Here is a 21,880-nt window from a genome sequence, read left to right on the forward strand (position 1 = left end):
TTTACTCCCAACTCCATGCCCCTGCATTTTGGTGGGACTGCCCTTCTGGGACAAACCTGCATCAGTCCCAGCATGGTAAGACCCTTCCATGGAGGACCAGCATGGGTCCATGCCATGCCAGGTCCCCAAAGTTTGGTGTTTTAAAACTCAACTGGCTTACCTTGGATAAGACATGGGTACACTGCACTGCTGGGCAGGAAAATGGCCCAAACACAAGCAGGATGAAGGCAGGGATCTGAGAGACACCTGGGACACATGAGGGGAGATTGTTTGCTCTTCTGGGAAGGCTTCCTGGACAGTGGAAGGCACGAACTCCCCTCTCCAGGGAAGAGGGAGGGGGTTGGCACCATTTCTTTCCCTCACCCCTCAGCATAAACCAACTTCAGTAAGCAACACAGTGCCAAAAGTGGCTACCTAATCTGTTTCCACCAAGCCCCACCCCTCTGCACTCTAGAGGTGCTACTTTTCTCTTTAAGTGTGCTTGAGAACCAGAGCAGCAGGCTCCTCCCCCAGAAGATCAGCCCCGATCCCCACATGCACAATAGAGTGCTGCAAAGCTTCAGCTCTAGCAGAAATAGCATCATGTCTCTTAACAAGCAGACCAGAGCACACCTCGTTAAAACTTGCCACACTCTAGCCAAGGTCCAAACACTCCCTCAGGTGAGTCCTCTGAAGAGTTTCTCCTTGCTTGCAGTGGGCAAAGAGCAGCCAAAACACAGCAGCAGAATGTACACAGCATACAACAGAGACACTTCCTGAAGTTCCAGGCCCTGGGCAGCACATGACCTCTTTAGGCCATTCCCCTCAGGAGCAGGAAACCTAATAGGCTTTCCTAACATAAAAAAGATGACAGAGACCTAGACAAAATGCCAAGATGTAGAAATTCATCCCAACAGAAAGAAAAGGTCACAGCCAGGGATCTAATTTAAATTGAAACAAATATTATGAAAAATGAAGGGGGGAGGAAATCGGAGGGAGAGATGAACCATGAGAGACTATGGACTCTGAGAAACAAACAGGGTTTTAGAGGGGAAGGGGGAGGGGGGATTGGTTAGCCCGGTGATGGGTATTAAGGAGGGCACGCACTGCATGGAGCACTTGGTGTTATATGAAAACAATGGATTGTGGATCACCACATCAAAAACTAATGATGTATTGTATGGTGACTAACATAACATAATAAAATTTAAAAAAAAAGAAATATGTATGTATAAATCCTATGTTGATTCCTTTCAGATTCTTATTTATCCATGAAAGAGAACAATTACATCTAGCCCATTCATTTGCTTAGGGAAAATGTGAGAGGTAAACAGGAAGAAGAAAGTTTCTAAATAAACTGAGGGTTGCTGGAGGGGAGGTGGGTGGGGAGATGGGTAACTGGGTGATGGGCATTAAGGAGGGCACTTGATGTAATGAGCACTGGGTGTTATATGCAACTGATAAATCATTAAATTCTATCCCTGAAACTAATAATATACTGTATGTTGACTTAATTGAATTTAAATTAAAAAATTTTTTAAAAAGAAACAAATATTATGCCTGAGCCAGAATTTAAGGCAATAATCATAAGGACACTAGGCTTGGCTTGAGTAAGGCATAGAAGATACCAGGAGTCCCTTACTACAGATAAAGGACCTAAAAATTAGGCCAAAATGAGAAATGCAGTAACAGATTCAAAACCAATTGGATGTAATGACCAGAAGGATGGAAGAAGCAGGAATGAATAAGTGATGAATATATAAAAAATTATGGAAAATAATGAAGCTGAAGAGAAAAATATTGGATCACAAATGTAGATTTAGGGAACTCAGCGACTCCATAAAGCATAACATTTGTATCATAAGAGTCCCAGAAGAGGGAAAAAGAGGCAGAGGGTTTGAGCAAATTTTAACTGAAAACTTCCTTAATCTCAGAAGGAAACAGACATGCAAATCCGGAGGCACAGAGAACCTCCAACAAAATCAACAAAAGCAGGCCAACACCAAGACCTACCATAGTTAAATTTGCAAAATATAGAGATAAGGAAAAAATCATGAAAGCAGCAAGGGAAAAGGGAAAAACCCTTACAAGGGAAGACAAAGTTAGCAGCAGATCTTTCCACAGAAACTTGGCAGGCCAGAAGAGAGTGGCAGGATATATTCAACATGCTAAAGGGAGAAAATGCAGCCAAGAACACTTTATCCAGCAAGACTATCATTCAGAATAGAAAGAGCGATAAAGAGTTTCACAGACCAAAACTACAGGAGTTTGTGACCACTAAACCACTGCTGCAAGAAATATTAAAGGAGACTGAGTGGAAAGGAAAAACCACAACACTAAAAAAGAACAGGAATCAAGGGGTGGAGTTAAGATGGCAGAGTAGTAGGGGGACCCTGAACTTGCCTCCTCCTTCAAATACAGCGAGATCAACATTCAACTCTTTTGAACTAGGAAGACGACCAAAGGATTAAGGAAACAATCTGCACAGTTGGAGGGAGAGAATGTGGCAGATGTGAGGTTCAGAGCCATGAACTGTGGAGAGGAAAACCCCAAGGCCACAAGGGGAGAGAACCCTTTTCCCAGAGCAAAGTCGGGGAGAGGGAAAAAGTAGGAGAGCACCCCGAAGGCAGGGACCACACAATAAGCCACTGTGAGGAGAACCCCTGGGTTGTACAGGGAGAGGTGGCTCCCCTTCCAAAGGTCATTTGGAAGAACTTACTTTGCCTCTCCAAGAACAAAAGTTCAGCTGGGAGCCATTGAGCAGTGCTCATCAGCAGATTCAGAGGTACATTCAGAGGGCAGAAAACCTCAACTTTTCCCTGTGAGCCACAATAGGCTTAAGCCTCTGTGTGTGTGCACCAAATGGCTGCATTTCTGCAAAACTGAGCAAAAAGAGACAGGAGCAAATTGCAGGTAACCTGGCTGCCACTTTTTGCTGTCTGCCTCAATAGATTCAAGCCACAGAGACAGCTTTTCTGGGACAGAAAAGAGTAAGGGACTGAGTTGAGTGCAGAGGGCCAATAACCTGGTTCCAGCTTTTTGGGGAGCATTACAATGAACTCTAGCCTCTGCATGTGCACTGTATGACAGATTTTCCAAGTAAGGACGGTGCTGGGCATGCCCAGAGCCCCTCCTCTGGGGGTCGGGAGTGGGCCTGCTCCTTAGAAGACCTTTTAAAACTTGGAGTTTTGAATCCCAGCCACTGGCCAGAGATAAAATACAGGAGATCTGTGGCTCTGGGTGTGCCTACAGCCAGGGCACAGACAGGTTAAGGACAAGGAACTGACAAAAGCCTGGGGCACAGGATATTGTTCGCTTTTCTAAGAGGGCCTCCTGAACAGCCGTAGCCAGGAGTTGTACTCTCCAGGGACAAGAGGGTGGGGTGACACCATATCCTTCCTCCAGCAACCACCTTTCCTCCTCCCACCCACCAGCAGTCAGACTTCAGAGAGAAACACAGCAGCTCCAGTGGAGTCTGGAGCCCCCTACACTAAACCCTGCCCCCCCAACACACACACACCCACCTGGCAGGCAGGGGCATCTTTACAAGAGCAAGTCAGCTTGTGAGCCAGCAAAGCAGGCCTCTCCTTTGGAAGACCAACACAGGCTCCCCTTCTCCCGCCGCCCCATCCACCCCCTGCCATATACCAAGTCCACTCATTAAAATTCAACAGCTTCCAGTGGGAAATAGGACCAGGCTTGTTTTTTTTCCTTTTAATTTTTAGAAATTTTTTTCTATTTATAATTTTTTATTCTTTATCCTTTATTATATATATATTTTTTTCTTCTCTCTTTTTTGTCAGGTTTATAATCTTTTGTTCATTGGTTGGTTCATTTGTTTCCTGCTTATTTTTCAGATCAGGCTTCTTATTTTTCTCTTTTCTTCTTTCCCTACTCTTTCTTCCTTCTTTCTTATTTTTTAGAATCAGGCTTATAGTTGATTCTGTTTTGCATTTGTGTTCCTTTTCTTTTTCTATTCTTGGATCGGGCTTTTGTGTATTGTTTTTATTTTTATTTTTTTCTTTTCCTTTATAGGCTTATCTTGACAAACAAATCAAAGCACATCTACTTAAAGGTCCAAACACTGTCCATTACAAGCAAGAAGGAACTCTGTAGATGAAGAACCAGTGGGAAAGAGTAGCCAAAACACAACAGCAGAGTGTACACAGCATACACAAACACTTCCTGAAGTTTTTTTTACAGCTGTTCTTGCTGGGTTTTTTTCTTTTTCTGAACAGAAATAACAGGAGGTAATGCTGAGCACCAAGGATTTAAATCAATATAGATATAAGTAAAATGTCTGAACTAGAATTTAAAACAGTGATTATAAAGACACTAGCCGGACATGAAACAAAGCATAGAGGACACTAGAGAACAACACTTACCATAGGAATAAAAACTAAAATCTCATCAAGCCAAATTAAAAATGCTATTACTGAGATGCAGTCACAAATGGAGGCTTTAGTAGCAAGGATAAAAAAGGCAGAAGAGAGAGTGACACAGAAGACAAAATGATCAAAAATAAGGAAGCTGAAAAGACAGACAACTACTAGATCATGAAGGGAGACTTTGAGAACTCAATGATTCCATAACATGAAATAATATCCAGATAATAAGGGTCCCAGAAGATGAACAGGAGAGAGGGATTGAAGGTTTATTTGAACAAATTATAGATGATAACTTCCCCGATCTGGGTAAGGAAACACAGAGAACCCTGTCTCAAAAAAATAGGTCAATACCTCGACATATAAAAATGAAACTTGCAAACTTCAAAGATGAAGAGAAAATCCTGAAAGCAGCTTGGGACAAAAGGTCCTTAACGTACAAGGGTAGAAACATAAGGCTGGGAGCAGATCTGTCCACAGAGACCTGGCAGGCCAGAAAGGGCTGGCATGATATATTCAGGGTACTAAATGAGAAAAATATGCAACCAAGAGTACTTTATTCAGCAAGGCTATCATTCAGAATAGGACAGATAAAGAGTTTCCAGGACAAACAAAAAATAAAGAAATTTGTGAACTAAACCAGCCCTCCATGAATTAAAGGGGATTCTTCATTACCTTTGAGCTCTCTTCATTCAAAGACAAAAAAGGAACAGAGACAATCTATAGGAACAGTGACTTCACAGGTAATATAATGGTACTAAAATCCTATCTTTCAATCATTATTCTGAATGTAAATATATTAAGAGCTCCCATCAAAAGACAGAGTATCAGAATGCATAGAAAAAAACAAGACCCATTGATATGTGGCTTACAAGAGACTCATTTTAGACCCAAAGGCACCTCCAGATTGAAAGTGAGGGGGTGCAGAACTATCATGCCAATGGACACTAAAAGAAAGCTGGAGTAGCCATCCTTATATCAGACAAACTAGATTTTAAATGCAAGACTGTAATAAGAGTTGAAGAAGGACACTATGTCATAATAAAAGTCTATCCAACTAGAAGATCTAACAGTTGTATTTATGTAATGCCCCTAACTTGGGAGCAGCCAAGTTTATAAACCATTTAACAAAATTAAAAGGTACACATTAATATTACAATAGTACAGGATTTTAACACCCCACTTACAGCAACGGACTGATCATCTAAGCAGAAGATCAAAGAAAACACTGGCTTTGAATGACACTGGACCAGATGGACTTAACAGATATATTTAGAACATTTCATCTTAAAGCAACAGAGTACACATTCTCCTCAAGTGCAAATGAAACATCCTCCAGAATAGATGACATACTGAGTCACAAATCAGGTCTCCACTAGTACACAAAGATTGAAATTATTCCATACATATTTTCAAATCACAATGCTTCAGAACTTGAAGTCAACTACAAGAAAAAATTTGGAAAGACCACAAATACATGGAGGTTAACAGCATCCTATTAAAGAATGAATGGGTGAACTGGGAAATTGAAGAATTTTAAATAAATACATGGAAGCAAATTAAAATGAAAACAGTTCATGACCTTTGGAATGCAGCAAGGCAGTCCTAACAGGGAAGTACATGGCAATACAAACCTTTCTCAAGAAACAAGGAAAGTCTCAAAAACACTACCTAACCTTATACCTAAAGGAGCTGGAAAAACAGCAAGTAAAGCCTAAACCCAGCAGGAGAAGAGAATAAAGATTAGAGGAGAAATCAATGAAATGGAAACTGAAAGAACAGTTAGAACAGATAAAAAAAAAAAAACTAGGAGCTGGTTCTTTGAAATAATTAATAAGATTGATAAACCCCTGGCCAGACTGGTCAAAAAGAAAAGAGAATGGAGATGCCTGGGTGGCTCAGTCAGTTAAGCATCTGCCTTCAGCTCAGGTCATGACCCCAGGATCCTGGGATTGAGTCCCACATTAGGCTCCTTGCTCAGTGGGGGGCCTGCCTCTCCCTCTGCCTGCCACTCCCCCTGCTTGTGCACACACTCTCCTCTAACAAATAAATTTAGAAAAAAAAATAGAAAGGACTCAAATTAATAAAATCATGAATGAAAGAGGAGAGATCACAACCAACACCACAGAAATACAAGCAATTATAAGAACATATTATGACCAACTATATGCCAATAAATTAGGCAATCTGGAAGAAATGGGTACATTCCTAGAAATGTATAAACTATTAAAACTGAAACAGGAAGAGATAGAAAACCTGAACAGACCCATAACCAGCAAGGACCTTGAAGCAGTAATCAAGAAATCTCCCAACACACAAGAGTAGTCCAGGAATGGGTGGCTTCCCAAGGGAATTATACCAAACATTTAAGGAACTAATATCTAATCTTCTGAAGCTGTTTCAAAAAATAGAAATGGAAGGAAAATTCCCAAACTCATTCTATGAGTCCAGCATTATCTTGATCACAAACCAAACAAAGACCCCATCAAAAAGAGGAGAATTACAGACCAATATCCCTGATGAACATGGATGCAAAAATTCTCACCAAGACACTAGCCAATAGGATCCAACAGTACATTAAAAGGATTAATCACCTTGACCAAGTGGTGTGTATTCCTGGGCTGCAAGGGTAGTTCAACATCCACAAATCAATGTGATATACCACATTAATAAAAGGACAAGAACCATATGGTCCTCTCAATAGATGCAGAAAAAGATTTGACAAAATACAGCACACTGTCTTGATCAAAACTTTCTGCCACGAAGGGATAGAGGAACATGCCTCAGTATCATAAAAGCCATATACAAAAAAACGAAACAAAAAACCCACAGCAAATACGCAAATATCATCCTCAACAGGGAAAAACAGAGCTTTGCCCCTAATATCAGGAACACAAAAGGGATGTCCACTCTCCCCACTATTTTTCAACATAGGACTAGAAGTCCTAGCCTCAACAATCAGACAACAAAAGGAAATAAAAGGCATCGAATTGGCAAAGAAGTCAAACTTTCACTCTTCACAGAGAACATGATACTCTATGTTGAAAACCCAAAAGGCTCTACCCCAAAATTGCTAGAACTGATACAGGAATTCAGCAAAGTGGCAGGATATAAAAATCAATGCACAGAAATCAGTTGCATTTCTATACACTAACAATGAGGCAGAAGAAATTAAGGAATCGATCCCATTTATAATTGCACCCAAAACCATAAGATACCTAGGAATAAACCTAACCAAAGAGGTAAAGGATCTGTACTCTAAAAACTATAGAATACTTATGAAAGAAATTGAGGAAGACACAAAAAATGGAAAAATATTCCATGCTCATGGATTGGAAGAATATTGTGAAAATGTACTACCCAAAGCAATCTATACATTTAATGCAATCCCTATCAAAATACCATCAATATTTTTCACAGAGTTGGAACAAATAATCCTAAGATTTATATGGAACCACAAAAGACCCTGAATAGCCAAAGAAATGTTGAAAAAGATGACCAAAGCTGGAGACGTCACAATTCCAGACTTCAAACTGTATTACAAAATTGTAATCATCAAGACTGCATGGTACAGGCACAAAAATAGACACATAGATCAATGGAACAGAATAGAATAGAGAACCCAGAAATGGACCCTCAACTCTGGACAAAGCAGGAAAGAGTATCCAATGGAAAAAAAAAAAAAAAGAGAGAGAGACCGTCTCTTCAACAAATAGTGTTGGGAATATTGGACAGCGACATGAAGAATGAAACTGGACCATTTCCTTACACAATACACAAAAATAGACTCAAACTGGATGAAATACCTAATATGAGATAGGAATTCATCAAAATCCTAGAGGAGAACACAGGCAGCAACTTCTTGCTAGACACATCTCCAAAGGCAAGGGAAACAAAAGCAAAAATGAACTATTGGACTATTGTATGGTGACTAACATAACATAATAAAATAAAATTTTTAAAAAATGAACTATTGGGACTTCAAGATAAAAAGCTTCTGCACAGCAAAGGAGACAGCCAACAAAACTAAAAGGGAACCTACAGAATAAGAGAAGATATTTGCAAATGACATCACAGATTAAGGAATAGCATGGAGGACATTAGGAGAAGGGAAAAATGAAGGAGGGAAATCGGAGGGAGAGATAAACCAGGAGAGACTATGGACTCTGAGAAACAAACTGAGGGTTTTAGAGGGGAGGGGGATGGGAGGATGGGTTATCCCAGTGATGGGTATTAAGGAGGGCACGTACTGCATGGAGCACTTGGTGTTAAACGAAAACAATGAATCGTGGATCACTACATCAAAAACTAATGATGTATGGCAACTAATATAATAAAATAAAATTTAAAAAAAAAGAATAAGGATATTCAGCAAAAGTACAAGTTATAAAAGTATGCGGAATAAATGGTTTCCCTATTCATATTTTCAAAAAAATAAATAAAGGACTAGTATCCAAATATCTATAAAGAACTTATCAAACTCTGCACCCAAAGAACAAATAATCCAATCAAATGGGCAGAAGACACGAACAGTCATTTCTCCAAAGACATACAAATGGCCAATAAACACATGAAAAAATGTTCCACATCACTCGGCATCAGGGAAATACAAATCAAAACCACAACAAGATACCATCTCACACCATTCAGTATGACTAAAATTAAAAATTCAGGAAACAGATGTGGGTGAGGATGTGGAGAAAGGGGAACCTTCTTACACTGCTGGTGGGAATGCAAGCTGGTGCACCCACTCTGGAAAACAGTATGGAGGTTCCTCAAAAAGTTAAAAAATAGAGTTACTCTATGACCCAGCAATTGGGTATTTATCCAAATGATACAGTATTTACCCAAATGGTTCAGTAATTCAAGGGGGCAACTGCACCCCAATGTTTACAGCAGCAATGTCCACAATAGCCAAACTATGGAAAGAGCCCAGATGTCCATCGACGGATGAATGGATGAAGCTAAAAATGGATTATTACTCAGCCATTAAAAGGATGAAACTTTGCCATTTGCAATGATATGGGTAGAACTAGAAGATATTATACTAAGTGAAATAAGTCAGAGAAAGACAAATACCATATGACTTCACTCATACGTGGAATTTAAGAAAAACAAATGAACATAGAGGAAGGGAAGAAAAAATAAAATAAGGAAAACAGAGGGAGGCAAACCATAAGGGACTCTTAACTATAGGGAACAAACTAAGGGTTGCTGGAGGGGAGATGGGTGGGGGGATGGGGCAATTGATGGGTATTAAGGAGGGCACTTGAAGTAATGAGCACTAGGTGTTGAATGCAACTGACAAATCACTGAATTCTACCTCAAACTAATACAGTATATGTTAATTAAATTGAATTTAAGTAAAGAATTTTAAAAAGACTAGAAAGGAACAGAAAAGCTCTTAAAACGACTTAAGTAATGAAATGGCACTAAATTCATATCAATAATCACTCTGAATATAAATGGACTAAATGCTCCATATAAAAAAAAGGGGGGGTTCCTGGGTGGCTCAATTGTTTAAGCAACTAGCTTCGGCTCAGGTCATGATCCCGGAGTCCCGGGATCGAGTCCCACACCAGGCTCCCTGCTCAGCGGGGAGTCTGCTTCTCCCTCTGACCCTCTCCCCTCTCATGCTCTCTCTCTCTCTCTCTCAAATAAGCAAATAAAATCTTAAAAAAAAAAAAAAAAAACAAGACCCATCTATAGGCTGCCTACAAGAGATTCATTTTAGACCTGAAGACCCACCTGCAGATTGACAGTGAGGGGATGGAGAACCATCTATCATTCAAATGGACATCAAAAGAAAGCCAGATTAGCCATCCTTATACCAGACAAACTAGATTTTAAACTAAGGACTGTAACAAGAGATGAAGAAGGGCACTATATCATAATAAAGGGGTCTATCCATCAGGAAGATCTAACCATTGTAAATATTTATGCCCCTAACTTAGGAGCTACCCAAATATATAAAACAGTAACAAACATAAAGGAACTCATTGATAATACAGTAGTAGCACCCCACTTACAGCAGTGGACAGATCATCTAAGCAGAAAATCAACAAGGAAACAATGGCTTTGAATGACACTAGACCAGATGAACTTAACAGGTATGTTCAGAACATTTCATCCCAAAGCAGAATACAAATTCTTCTTGAGTGCACGTGGAACATCCTCCAGAAAAGATCACATACTGAGTCACAAATCAGGTCTCAACCAGTACAAGATTGAGATTATTCCATGCATATTTTCAGACCACAATGCATTGAAACTTGAAAGAAAAAAATTTGTAAAGATCTCAAATACATGGAGATTAAATATCCTACTAAAAATGAGTGTGTTAACCAAGAAATTAAAGAAGAATTTAAATAAATATATGGAAGCAAATGAAAACGAAAGCCCAAAACCTTTGGGATGCAGCAAAAGCAGTCCTACCACCACCATCTATAACTACAACAAAAGTTTTGGGTCCCAACTAAAGACTAAAGCACTATATTCATTCAGCTATGGAAAGAAGCCTGTTAGATATCTACAAGGCTATTTCCTTCAGAACAAAGATTTAAGCCATCTAAAGCACATGAAGGGATTGGGTGTAGCTCCTGGGTTACTTAACCCTGTAGATACTGATTTTACACCACGTTGCTGTGATGGTTGAGGTATGTGGATCCTATTTTCCAAAAATCAGTTCCTACCCTTCCAAACCTATTATTTCACTTTTTGCCAATTTTTTACCTCACATTTGCTCATGCCTACTTCTTTTGGATTTTCCTGTTCTAGTTTTATGTTCTGTATTATGCCATTTCTGCTATTGACCTAGATCAACTTATGGCTTTCCTGGGCATAATTATCTACCTGTGGGCCAAAATGTCCTCATCCTGCCCCAAGAGGTTGATCACTAAGTATCCAAAATAAGTGGCTAGAGGCACCCAAACTAACCAGTAAGGTTCCTTTGGATTGGAGGCTCACTGGATCCAGGTTGATGGAAACCTGGGTGACTATTACCAATGTGAGCACAAGGGCTAGTGTTATTCACCATTACACTAGGTCAATCCTTTTTTTTTTTTTTTTTTGGCATATGGAGTTTCCATTTCACTTTAAGTGTCTTCCTTCCTTGCAAACTTTAATCATTTCTAGACACAAATCCTCAAAGTGGTAGTAATTTCCTAACTTTACTTACATTACTCATGACATACTACTTGAAAGGACCACCTTTCCTTTATAAAAGTAGCATGCATGCTGGTAAACTCAATTATAAGCAGGATAGCCATATAGATATGGACTCATTTCCATTTTATATTGGCCTTGGCATAACCTTTCCAACTCCCTTTAGTATACTCTTTCCTACTCCAACACCATTTTTAATTATGCAGTCTGAAAGCCTTTTTAGTCACCCTACTACCTAACTCCCCAGATTAACAAGCAAGTTGGTTTTAATATTGCAAATGAAGCAAAAACAGTTTAATATCCACATTTCAGGAATATTCCATTGGGTTATAACTGAAGATTCTTTTTATTGCAAGTGATGGTAAATCCAAACTATAATTGTTTGGAGATAGAAATACAGGGTCCCTGGGTGGCTCAGTCAGTTAAGGGTCTGCCTTTGGCTCAGATCATGATCCCAGCATCCAGGGATTGAGTTCCAGGTCAGGCTCCCTGCTCAGTGGGGAGTCTGCTTCTCTGTCCCTCCCCTGGCTGGTGCTTGCTCTCTCTCTTTCTCTTCCCTCCCCCCAAATAAATAAAATCTTAAGATAGAAATACATTGGCACAACTGACAAGACTAAATTTAGTTTTGTGTAAGTGAGATTGGTTTAAGAGGTTCTCTCTACCTTCTGGGAAATTCCAAGTTCCCCCTTTATGATACTAAGTATTCTACCTTGTTACCTTTGTCATATTTTCTCCATATATTCTTCTAGAAACTAAGCTGCTCCTTTTCAACGCTATCTCCTTGTGTTTTAATGGCTGACAGCATGCCATCCCTGAACTAGTCACCATACTCATGGGCATGTGGGTAGGGAAATGGAATATCCTGGTGAGCATAAGTCTGATCTATGACTGAGAATGGCCAAGGATAGAGGGAAACTAAGAAATGATTCCTTAGAAGAAAGTCAGGGGTATATTTGGCTGAAAATGTGGTAATAAATGTTGAATAATCTTTTAAGGCTTTTCTGTAAGACTTAAGCCCAGAGTAGGATGACTAACTTTGAGTTCACAACTTCTACTGAGGAATTGGCCCTCTGAAAAATCCCAGGTATAGCTTTGACATTAGTTATTACCCCTTGAGATCTGTCAGGTTGGCCTTCCTAACTAAAAGCAAGGAGAAAAAAAGTGATAGCTATCCATCTGATGTTAGTACACTTACTCAAAAACATGAAGTTTAGCTTTATAAACTATTTAAGTATAACATCCCCATCCAAAATCATCTCAATCAACAGCTCCTTAGACAGCTAATGAAACTGTGGGTATACTCCAATAGTTATTATGGGTACTCTCCTACTTGAGACTATCCCTACCCAAAAGGACTACCAATTAACAGATTTTGCAATATAGCCAAGGCAAAACAATGGTTGTATCACATTTCTATTCCAGATACACAGAGCACCAGTTGACCACTTTTCAAAGATTTGAGTTGAAACCCATGGCACATTAAATCCATGCATACAGGTAACTGGTAAAATTTATCAATTCTCGGTGCAGCTAAGATCAAGAACCCCCTGGGATCTAGAGCTAACTGAGGATTCTTATCTTGCCTCCAAGATAAGTGCATTTTAAGCCATCTTTTGGGGACCCAGAGATCTCCTACCCATTTTCTAGGCTTCTTAAATTTTGTACTCTGTTCCATTATCTGTAGATCCATGTCCACACAAAAGAGCTCCCATAACAGAAATAATTAAGAGCCCACTCAGATATTCTGTGGTCAAAATAACTGCCCAGCTCATGCCCTGTAGTAAGGAGACTAAAGCAAGACCATTTCTACTAAGACGCAAGTCCTCTCTTTCAAATGAGCTTTGAGTAAAATATTTCCTGCCAGTCTACTCAAACCAGTTCTATGACTTCATTTAAGTCTGATGTTTTATACCCACCTTCCTTCCTTCCTTCCTTCCTTCCTTCCTTCCTTCCTTCCTTCCTTCCTTCCTTCCTCCCTTCCTTCCTTCCTTCCTTCCTTCCTTCCTTCCTTGCAGTATGAAAGTTCTCCCCTGCCTCTTGAGGCTCCTTTCCCCCACCCTCATCAGTGTTATCTTTAGCAAGTTCTTATACATCCAATTATGTCTTGGCACTTACTTCTCCCAGGATTCCATACTAGGAATCACCAGTTTCACCCCAACCTTGGCTCAAGACCCTAGCAGTCAGTAAATCCCATGTATGTCCCCCAAACCTATAACTTCAAGTACCTGACTCTGATAGAGACTTGCAGTCCTAAATTCTCACCAAGTCTCTCCCTTATGTCAAATACAATCCATGCCAACCTAGCCCAGTAACTCAGATGTTGGGGTAAAGAAATTTATGGGATTATGGGAGTAACCCCTGGAACGAGTTTGAGACATGAACTCAATGGAGGTGCTGACAATTACATTTCATGCCCTTCTCTAATATCTGTAGATCCATATCCAAACCAGAGGATCCCAGTAGTAGAAATAATGGTCACTACTGCACACAATGGCTGGCAAGCAGCAGCTCAGGCAGAAATAAAGGAAACTGTCAAGCAGATATAGCTCATAGCGAAGGACTCCTCCATTCTCCCACCCCTTGCTGGGACCAAGAAATCTTCTCAGAATCCTCTGATGTCAGAACCCAGAGTTGCACAGGCTTCAGACCCTATTATCACCAAGAATAGGGAAAGAGAACTTCTCCCTGACTACTAGGCAGAATCATGTCCCATGCCCACACTATCATGTGATGATGATGTCCGGGTTTCTCTAACCTACTTCAGATAAAGAGCCACCTTACTTTGTGTAACACTTTAACAAATTTTACACACACAATATGGATGTGCCTTCAAACCTGAACTCCTTCACTTTTCCCACCAACTCTGCTCATATTCAGCCCCTCAACAGTGGGAACATTTAGTTTTACGTCAAAGCAGACATTGCTGTGCACAGATTAGCCTTTGATAGGTAAAAATAATATGTTTAAAGGAAATGTAACCATTGTCTATTATTACATTCTTTCTGTGCCAGGTTTCATTTCTCCAAAGACCCAGATCTCAGACTGTTTTAGTTGTAGTGGGCGAGCAGTTGGTATTCAAAAAATGGCTAAAGAGGAGACTTCCCCTTTCTAGTTTCACATGTATGGGCTTGGAATTCACTCTGTCCTAACAAGTAGAAATCTCAAAGAAATAAGTCAACTCTTCCTGGATCTATAAGAGGGGGAAATACAGGGCAAACCACTGCCCCCTAGACTGAAGAGACAGATAAGTGAATACAGGGAGTCCTGGCTTATAAGAACAGACTTCTTTTGAAAACTTCAGAAGGAACCAGCAAGAGGGAGGATAACCTAAACTGTATTTTACCAGTTTCTGGAAGTTCAGAGCAGACAAATCTGAGATTAAAAAACTTCATGGCCCTCAATCATAGGGACCACCCCCACCTTAAGATAGAAGAGCTCCTGGAGGTAAATCTAAGTTCCACAGTGAAAATAGGGAACATATTCCCTTCTGTTTCTGGCAGGGGCAAAGGAGTAAGAATCATTTAAAATGGGCCAGCAGCTCTGTTCTTAAGGTCTGTCTTCAAGGGAAACTAGTACACTAGAGCCTAACATGCTAGGGTATTATCAGAGCCTTATCTGGAAGGAAAATACCCAATTCCAGCCATTTGTCCACCAACAGGAGGAGAAAAACACATACCTGTGAAGTTCATAATCCCAATTCATAGGCTCATGAAAAGCCTGACACCTAACCTTATGACTATGCAGTACATCTCCCATATTTCATCAATACATTACCAAAGTCTTATTTACCTGGAAAAAGAAACCTGAAAGTTTTGTTTTTCTTTTTTTTTAACCTGGAACATCACATCAGGCTACCATTAAAAAAATTACAATATATCAAAATACCAAAAAAGTGAAGTTTTTACTATTATGTCCATTATACTCACTTTGTTTCTTTTAGCAATCCTTTGCATGGAAGTTCCCCATGTGGAGGAAACAGTGTCCTCTTTGTTCTGCCTATTAGAATCAACATTTCCAGGAAACAACCTACTCATAATGGCCAATGCATGGGCAAATTAAACTTCAAAGTGGAACAAAATTTTCTGGGTATTTTGGCAAAAAGACCGTCATTTATAACTTCAACAGCAGAGACACTGTAGAAGTATTATCAAGAGAAGAAAATATGGAAAAAAGATAGTGGAGGAGTAGGGGACCCTGAATTGAGCTGGATATCTACCAGACCACTCTGAACACCCATGAAATCAGCCTGAGAGGTAAGAAGATATATCTAGCTCTCTACAAACAGAATATCACAGCTGGTTGGTTTCCAGGTATGAAGCAGGGAGCCCTGATTCCATTGGCCAATATTGGAAGATAAATGGAAGGGGGAGGGAGCCCTCAGGATCCTGCATGGGGGTGAGCAAAAGCCTCCCGTGCTGAGGACAGGGCACAGACTCACAGACCGGTAGTGGTGGGGAAAAGACTTTAGGGCAGCCCCCGGACTGAAACCTGGAGTGGCGGGGCCATGCATGTGAACTGGGGGCAGCTGGCAGTTTTAGAAGCACAAAGGGCAGGGACGTGCCCCTATGCCCCAACCTGATGGCAAGGACTGGGAGCCCTGCTTAGGGGCACACAACCGAGGATGTTGCAGTTTATAGCAGCACAGATAGAAACAGAGATAAGTGTGGCCTGGAGAGCTCACTGAAGAACAGACTTTGATCTCCCTGTTCTGAGGCAGAGGGTTGGAAATCTCTTCTGCTCTGACTCTTGGAAAAGACGCAGAAAGCCACCAGGGAAAGACACCAGAGAACAAAAGCCACCAAAAAATGGTTTTCACTGAGCCCATCCCCCCCCCCCCCACAGGGGGCAAGGTAACTGCCCAAACAGGGTTGTCTGAGTAACAGCACAGCAGGCCCCTCCCCCAGAAGACAGGCTGGAAGAACAAGAGGCTGACAACCCTAAGGTCCCTATAAAACAGGTGCATTTTGCCTGGGTTGTGGTAAATAATTTGGACTCTGTACATTCCCTCAACCACCCCTCAACAGATTGACTAAGGGAAGGAACCCCCAAAATGGGAAAGACCCAGAGACTGACTTCTGCCACAGATTTACAAATGGATACAGATATAACCAATATGTTGGAAATGGACGTTAGGGTAGCAGTTATGAAGACAATACCTAGAATGGAGAAATCGCTTAATGGCAACATAGAGTCTCTAAGGGCAGAAATGAAAGCTGAACTGGCAGAACTTAAAAATGCTATCAATGAGATCCAATCTAATCTAGATAATCTAACAGCTAGGGTAAACAAGACAGAATGAATTAGTGATCTAGAAGACCAATTGATAGAAAAGAAGGAAAAAGAGGAGGCCAGGGAGAAACAACCACCCAATCCATGAAAACAGAATCTGAGAAATAAGTGACGCCATGAAATGTTCCAATGTCAGAATTATTGGGATCCCTGAGGGGGTGTAGAGAGAGAGAAGACTAGAAGATATATTTGAGCAAATCATGGCTGAGAACTTCCCTAATCTGGGGAATGAAACAAACATTTGTGTCCTAGAGGCAGAGAGGACCACTCCCAAGATCAAGGAAAACAGGCCAACACCCTGGCATGTAATAGTAAAACTTGTAAATCTTAGAACCAAGGAAACCATCTTAAGGGCAGTTAGGGGAGTCCTTACATACAGAGAGAGGAACATTAGAATAACATCAGACCTATCCACAGAGACCTGGCAAGCCAGAAAGGGCTGGCAAGACATATACAGGGTACTTAATGAGAAGAACATGCAGCCAAGAATATTTTATCCGGCAAGGCTGTCATTTAGAATGGATGGAGAGATGCAGAGCTTCCACGATGCAGAAACTGAAAGAATATATGACCACTAAGCTGGCCCTGCAAGAAATATTAAAGGGGGGGGTTCTATAAAAGGAGAAAGACCCCAAGAGTGATATAGAACAGAAATTTATAGAGACAATCTATAGAAACAAGGACTTCACAGGCAACATGATGAAAATAAATTCATACCTTTCAATAATCACTCTCAATGTGAGCGGCCTAAATGTTCCCATAAAGTGGCACAGGGTTGCAGATTGGATAAAAAGACAGGACCCATCCATATGTTGTCTACAAGAGACTCATTTTGAACCTAAAGATACATCCAGACTGAAAGTGAAGGGATGGAGATCCATCTTCCATGCCAACAGACCTCAAAAGAAAGCTGGGGTAGCAATTCTTATATCAGACAAATTAGATTTTAAGCTAAAGACTGTAATTAGAGACACAGAAGGACACTATATCATTCTTAAAGGGTCTATCCAACAAGAAGATCTAACAATCATAAATATCTACGCCCTCAACATAAACCAACTGTTAACCAAAATAAAGAGTCACATTGATAATAAAACGTTAACTGTAGGAGACCTCAATACTCCACTCTCAGCAACAGACAGATCATCTAAGCAGAAAATCAAGAAACAAGAGCTTTGAATGGCACAATGGACCAGAGGGACCTCATAGATACAGAACATTCCACCCTAAAACAACAGAATACTCATTCTTCTCAAGCGCACATGGAACTATCTCCAGAATAAACCACATACTGGGTCACAAATCAGGTCACAACTGATACCAAAAGATTGAGATTATTCCCTGCATATTCTTAGACCATAATGCTTTAAAACTGGAACTCAGTCACAAGAAAAAATTTGGCAGAAATTCAAACACTTGGAAGCTAAAGACCACTCTGCTCAAGAATGTTTGGGTCAACCAGGAAATCAAAGAAGAACTTAAACAATTCATGGAAACCAATGAGAATGAAAACTCATCAGTCCAAAACCTATGGAATACTGCAAAGGCAATCCTAAGGGGGAAATACATAGCCATCCAAGCCTCACTCAAAAAAAAAAAAAAAAAGAAAGAAAGAAAAATCCCAAATTCACCATCTAACTCTACACCTTAAAGAACTAGAGAAAAAGCAACAAACAATGCCTAAGCCATGCATTAGAAGAGAAACAATTAAGATTAGAGCAGATATCAGTGAATTAGAAACCAGAAACACAGTAGATCAGATCAAGAAAACTAGAAGCTGATTCTTTGAAAGAATTAAGAAGATCAATAAACCACTGGCCAGACTTAACCAAAAGAAAAGAGAAAAGACCCAAATTATAAAGTCATGAATGAAAGGGGAGAGATCACGACTAACACCAAGGAAATAGAAACAATTATTAGAAATTATTATCAACAACTATATGCCAATAAATTAAGCAACCTGGAAGAAATGGATGCCTTCCTGGAAACCTATAAGCTGTCAAGACTGAAACAGGAAGAAATTGACGACCTGAATAGGCCAATAACCAGTAACGAGATTGAAGCAGTGATCAAAAACCTCCCAAAAAACAAAGTCCAGGGCCTGATGGATTCCTGGGGAATTCTACCAAACATTCAAAGAAGAAATAATACCTATTCTACTGAAGCTGTTTCAAAAAATAGAAACAGAAGGAAAGCTTCCAGATTCATTCTAGGAGGCCAGCATTACCTTAATCCCCAAACCAGGCAAAGACCCCATCAAAAAGGAGAATTTCAGACTGATATCCCTGATGAATATGGATTCCAAAATCCTCAATAAAATCCTAGCCAATAGGATCCAACAATACATTAAAAGGATCATCCACCACGACCAAGTGGCATTTTTCCCTGGGATGCAAGAGTGGATCAACATTTGCAAATGAATCAATGTGATAGAACACATTAATAAGAGGAGGGAGAAGAACCATAGGGTCCTCTCAATTGATGCAGAAAAAGCATTTGACAAAATACAGGATCCTTTCCTGATTAAAACTCTTCAGAGTATAGGGATAGAGGGACCATTCCTCAAGTTCATAAAATCCATCTATGAAAACCCACAATGAATATCATCTGCAATGGGAAAAAGATGAGAGCCTTTCCCTTAAGATCAGGAACACATCAAGGATGCCCACTATCGCCACTATTGTTCAACATAGCACCAGAAGTCCTAGCAACAGCAATCAGACAACAAAAGGAAATAAAGATATTCAAACTGGCAAAGAAATCCAACTCTCTTTGCAGATGACATGATACTTTATGTGGAAAATCCAAAAGACTACACCCCCAAATTACTAGAACTCATATAGTAATTCAGTAATGTGGCAGGATACCAAGTCAATGCACAGAAATCAGTTGCTTTCTTATATACTAACAATGCAGCTGTAGAAAGAAGTTAGAGAAACAATTCCATTTACAATAGCACCAAAAACCATAAGATACCTCAGAATAAACCTAACCAAAGAGGTGAAGGATCTATACTCTAGGAACTACAGAACACTCATTAAAGAAATTGAAGACACAAAAAAGATGGAACAACATTCCATGCCCATAGATCGGAAGAATAAACATTGTTAAAATGTCTTTGCTACCCAGAGCAATCTATACCTTCAATGCCATCCTGAACAAAATATCAATGGCATTTTTTAAAGTTCTGGAACAAACAATCCTAAAATTTGTATGGAATCAGAAAAGACCCTGAATTGCCAAGGAAATGTTGAAAAAGAAAAACAAAGCTGGGGGCATCACGTTGCCTGATTTCAAGCTATATTACAAAGCTGTGATCACCAAGACAGCATGATACTGGCACAAAAACAGACATATAGACCAAAGGAACAGAATAGAGAACCCAGATATGGACCCTCAACTCTATGGTCAAATAATCTTTGACAAAGCAGGAAAAAACATGCAATGGAAAAAAGACAGTCTCTTCAATAAATGGTGCTGGGAAAACTGGGCAGCCACATGCAGAAGAATGAGACTGGACCATTCTCTAACACCATTCACAAAGATAAACTCAAAATGGATGAAAGACCTCAATGTGAGACAGGAATCCGTCAAAATCCTAGAGGAGAACATAGGCAGTAACCTCTTTGACATGGCCCACAGCAACTTCTTTCAAGATACATTTCCAAAGTCAAGTGAAACAAAAGTAAAAATGAACTTTTGGGACTTCATCAAGATAAAAAGTTTCTGCACAGCAAAGGAAATAGTCAACAAAACCAAAAGACAACCAACAGAATGTGAAAAGGTATTTGCAAATGACACTACAAAGGGCTGATTTCCAAGATCTATAAAGAACTTCTCAAACTCAACACCCAAAAAACAAATAATCAAGTCAAAAAATGCACAGAAGACATGAACAGACACTTCTCAAAGACATACAAATGGCTAACAGACACATGAAAGAATGTTCATTAGCCCTCAGGGAAATTCAAATGAAAACCGCATTGAGATACCACCTTACACCAGTTAGAATGGCAAACATTGACAAGGCAAGAAACAAATGTTGGAGAGGTTGTGGAGAAAGGGAACCCTTTTACACTCTTGGTGGGAATACAAGTTGGAACAGCCACTTTGGAAACCAGTGTGGAGGTTCCTCAAAAAGTTAAAATAGAGCTACCCTATGACCCAGCAATTGCATTACTGGGTGTTTACCCCAAAGATACAGATGTAGTGAAAAGAAATGCCACATGCACCCCAATGTTTATAGCAGCAATGTCCACAATAGCCAAACTGTGGAAGGAGCCGAGATGCCCTTCAACAGATGAATGGATAAAGAAGATGTGGTCCAGATATACAATGGACTATTACTCAGCTATCAGAAAGGATGAATACCCAACATTTGCATTGACATGGATGGAATTGGAGGAGATTATGCTAAGTGAAATAAGTCAAGCAGAGAAAGACAATTATCATATAGTTTCATTTATTTGTGGAACATAAGAGATAGCATGGAGGACATTAGGAGAAGGAAGGGAAAAATGAAGGGGGGGAAATCGGAGGGGGAGACGATCCATAAGAGACTATGGACTCCGAGAAACAAACTGAGGGTTCTAGAGGGGAGGGGGGTGGGGGGATGTGTAGGCCAGTGATGGGTATTAAGGAGGACACGTACTGCATGGAGTGCTGTGTGTTATATGCAAACAATGAATCATGGAACACTACATCAAAAACTAATGATGTACTGTATGGTGACTAACATAATAAAATTAAATTTAAAGAAAAAAAAAGAAAATATGACCCAAAGATTTTCTAAAACAAAGAACTTTCATGAGTGAGTCCGCAAGATATTGTTAATAGGTCTCAGAATACTGCTCGAACAATTAGATAACAACCTCCACAACAACCAAAATAACTGGTGAGATACCAATATGGAAACTCTTGTCCCTGCCTGGAAGCAATGCTAAGATATACAGTATATAGCAAAAAGAAAAAAACAAGAAGCCATATTTCTATCTTAGTCCACTGCCTACTTCTCCATAATGACCTACCTCAGCCTCCAGATGGCCTCCTGACAAAGGGCTCCC

Source organism: Mirounga leonina, unplaced genomic scaffold (assembly GCF_011800145.1).
Source record: "Mirounga leonina isolate KUSES-001 unplaced genomic scaffold, KU_Mleo_1.0 Mir_129, whole genome shotgun sequence".
Taxonomy (NCBI): Eukaryota; Metazoa; Chordata; class Mammalia; order Carnivora; family Phocidae; genus Mirounga; species Mirounga leonina.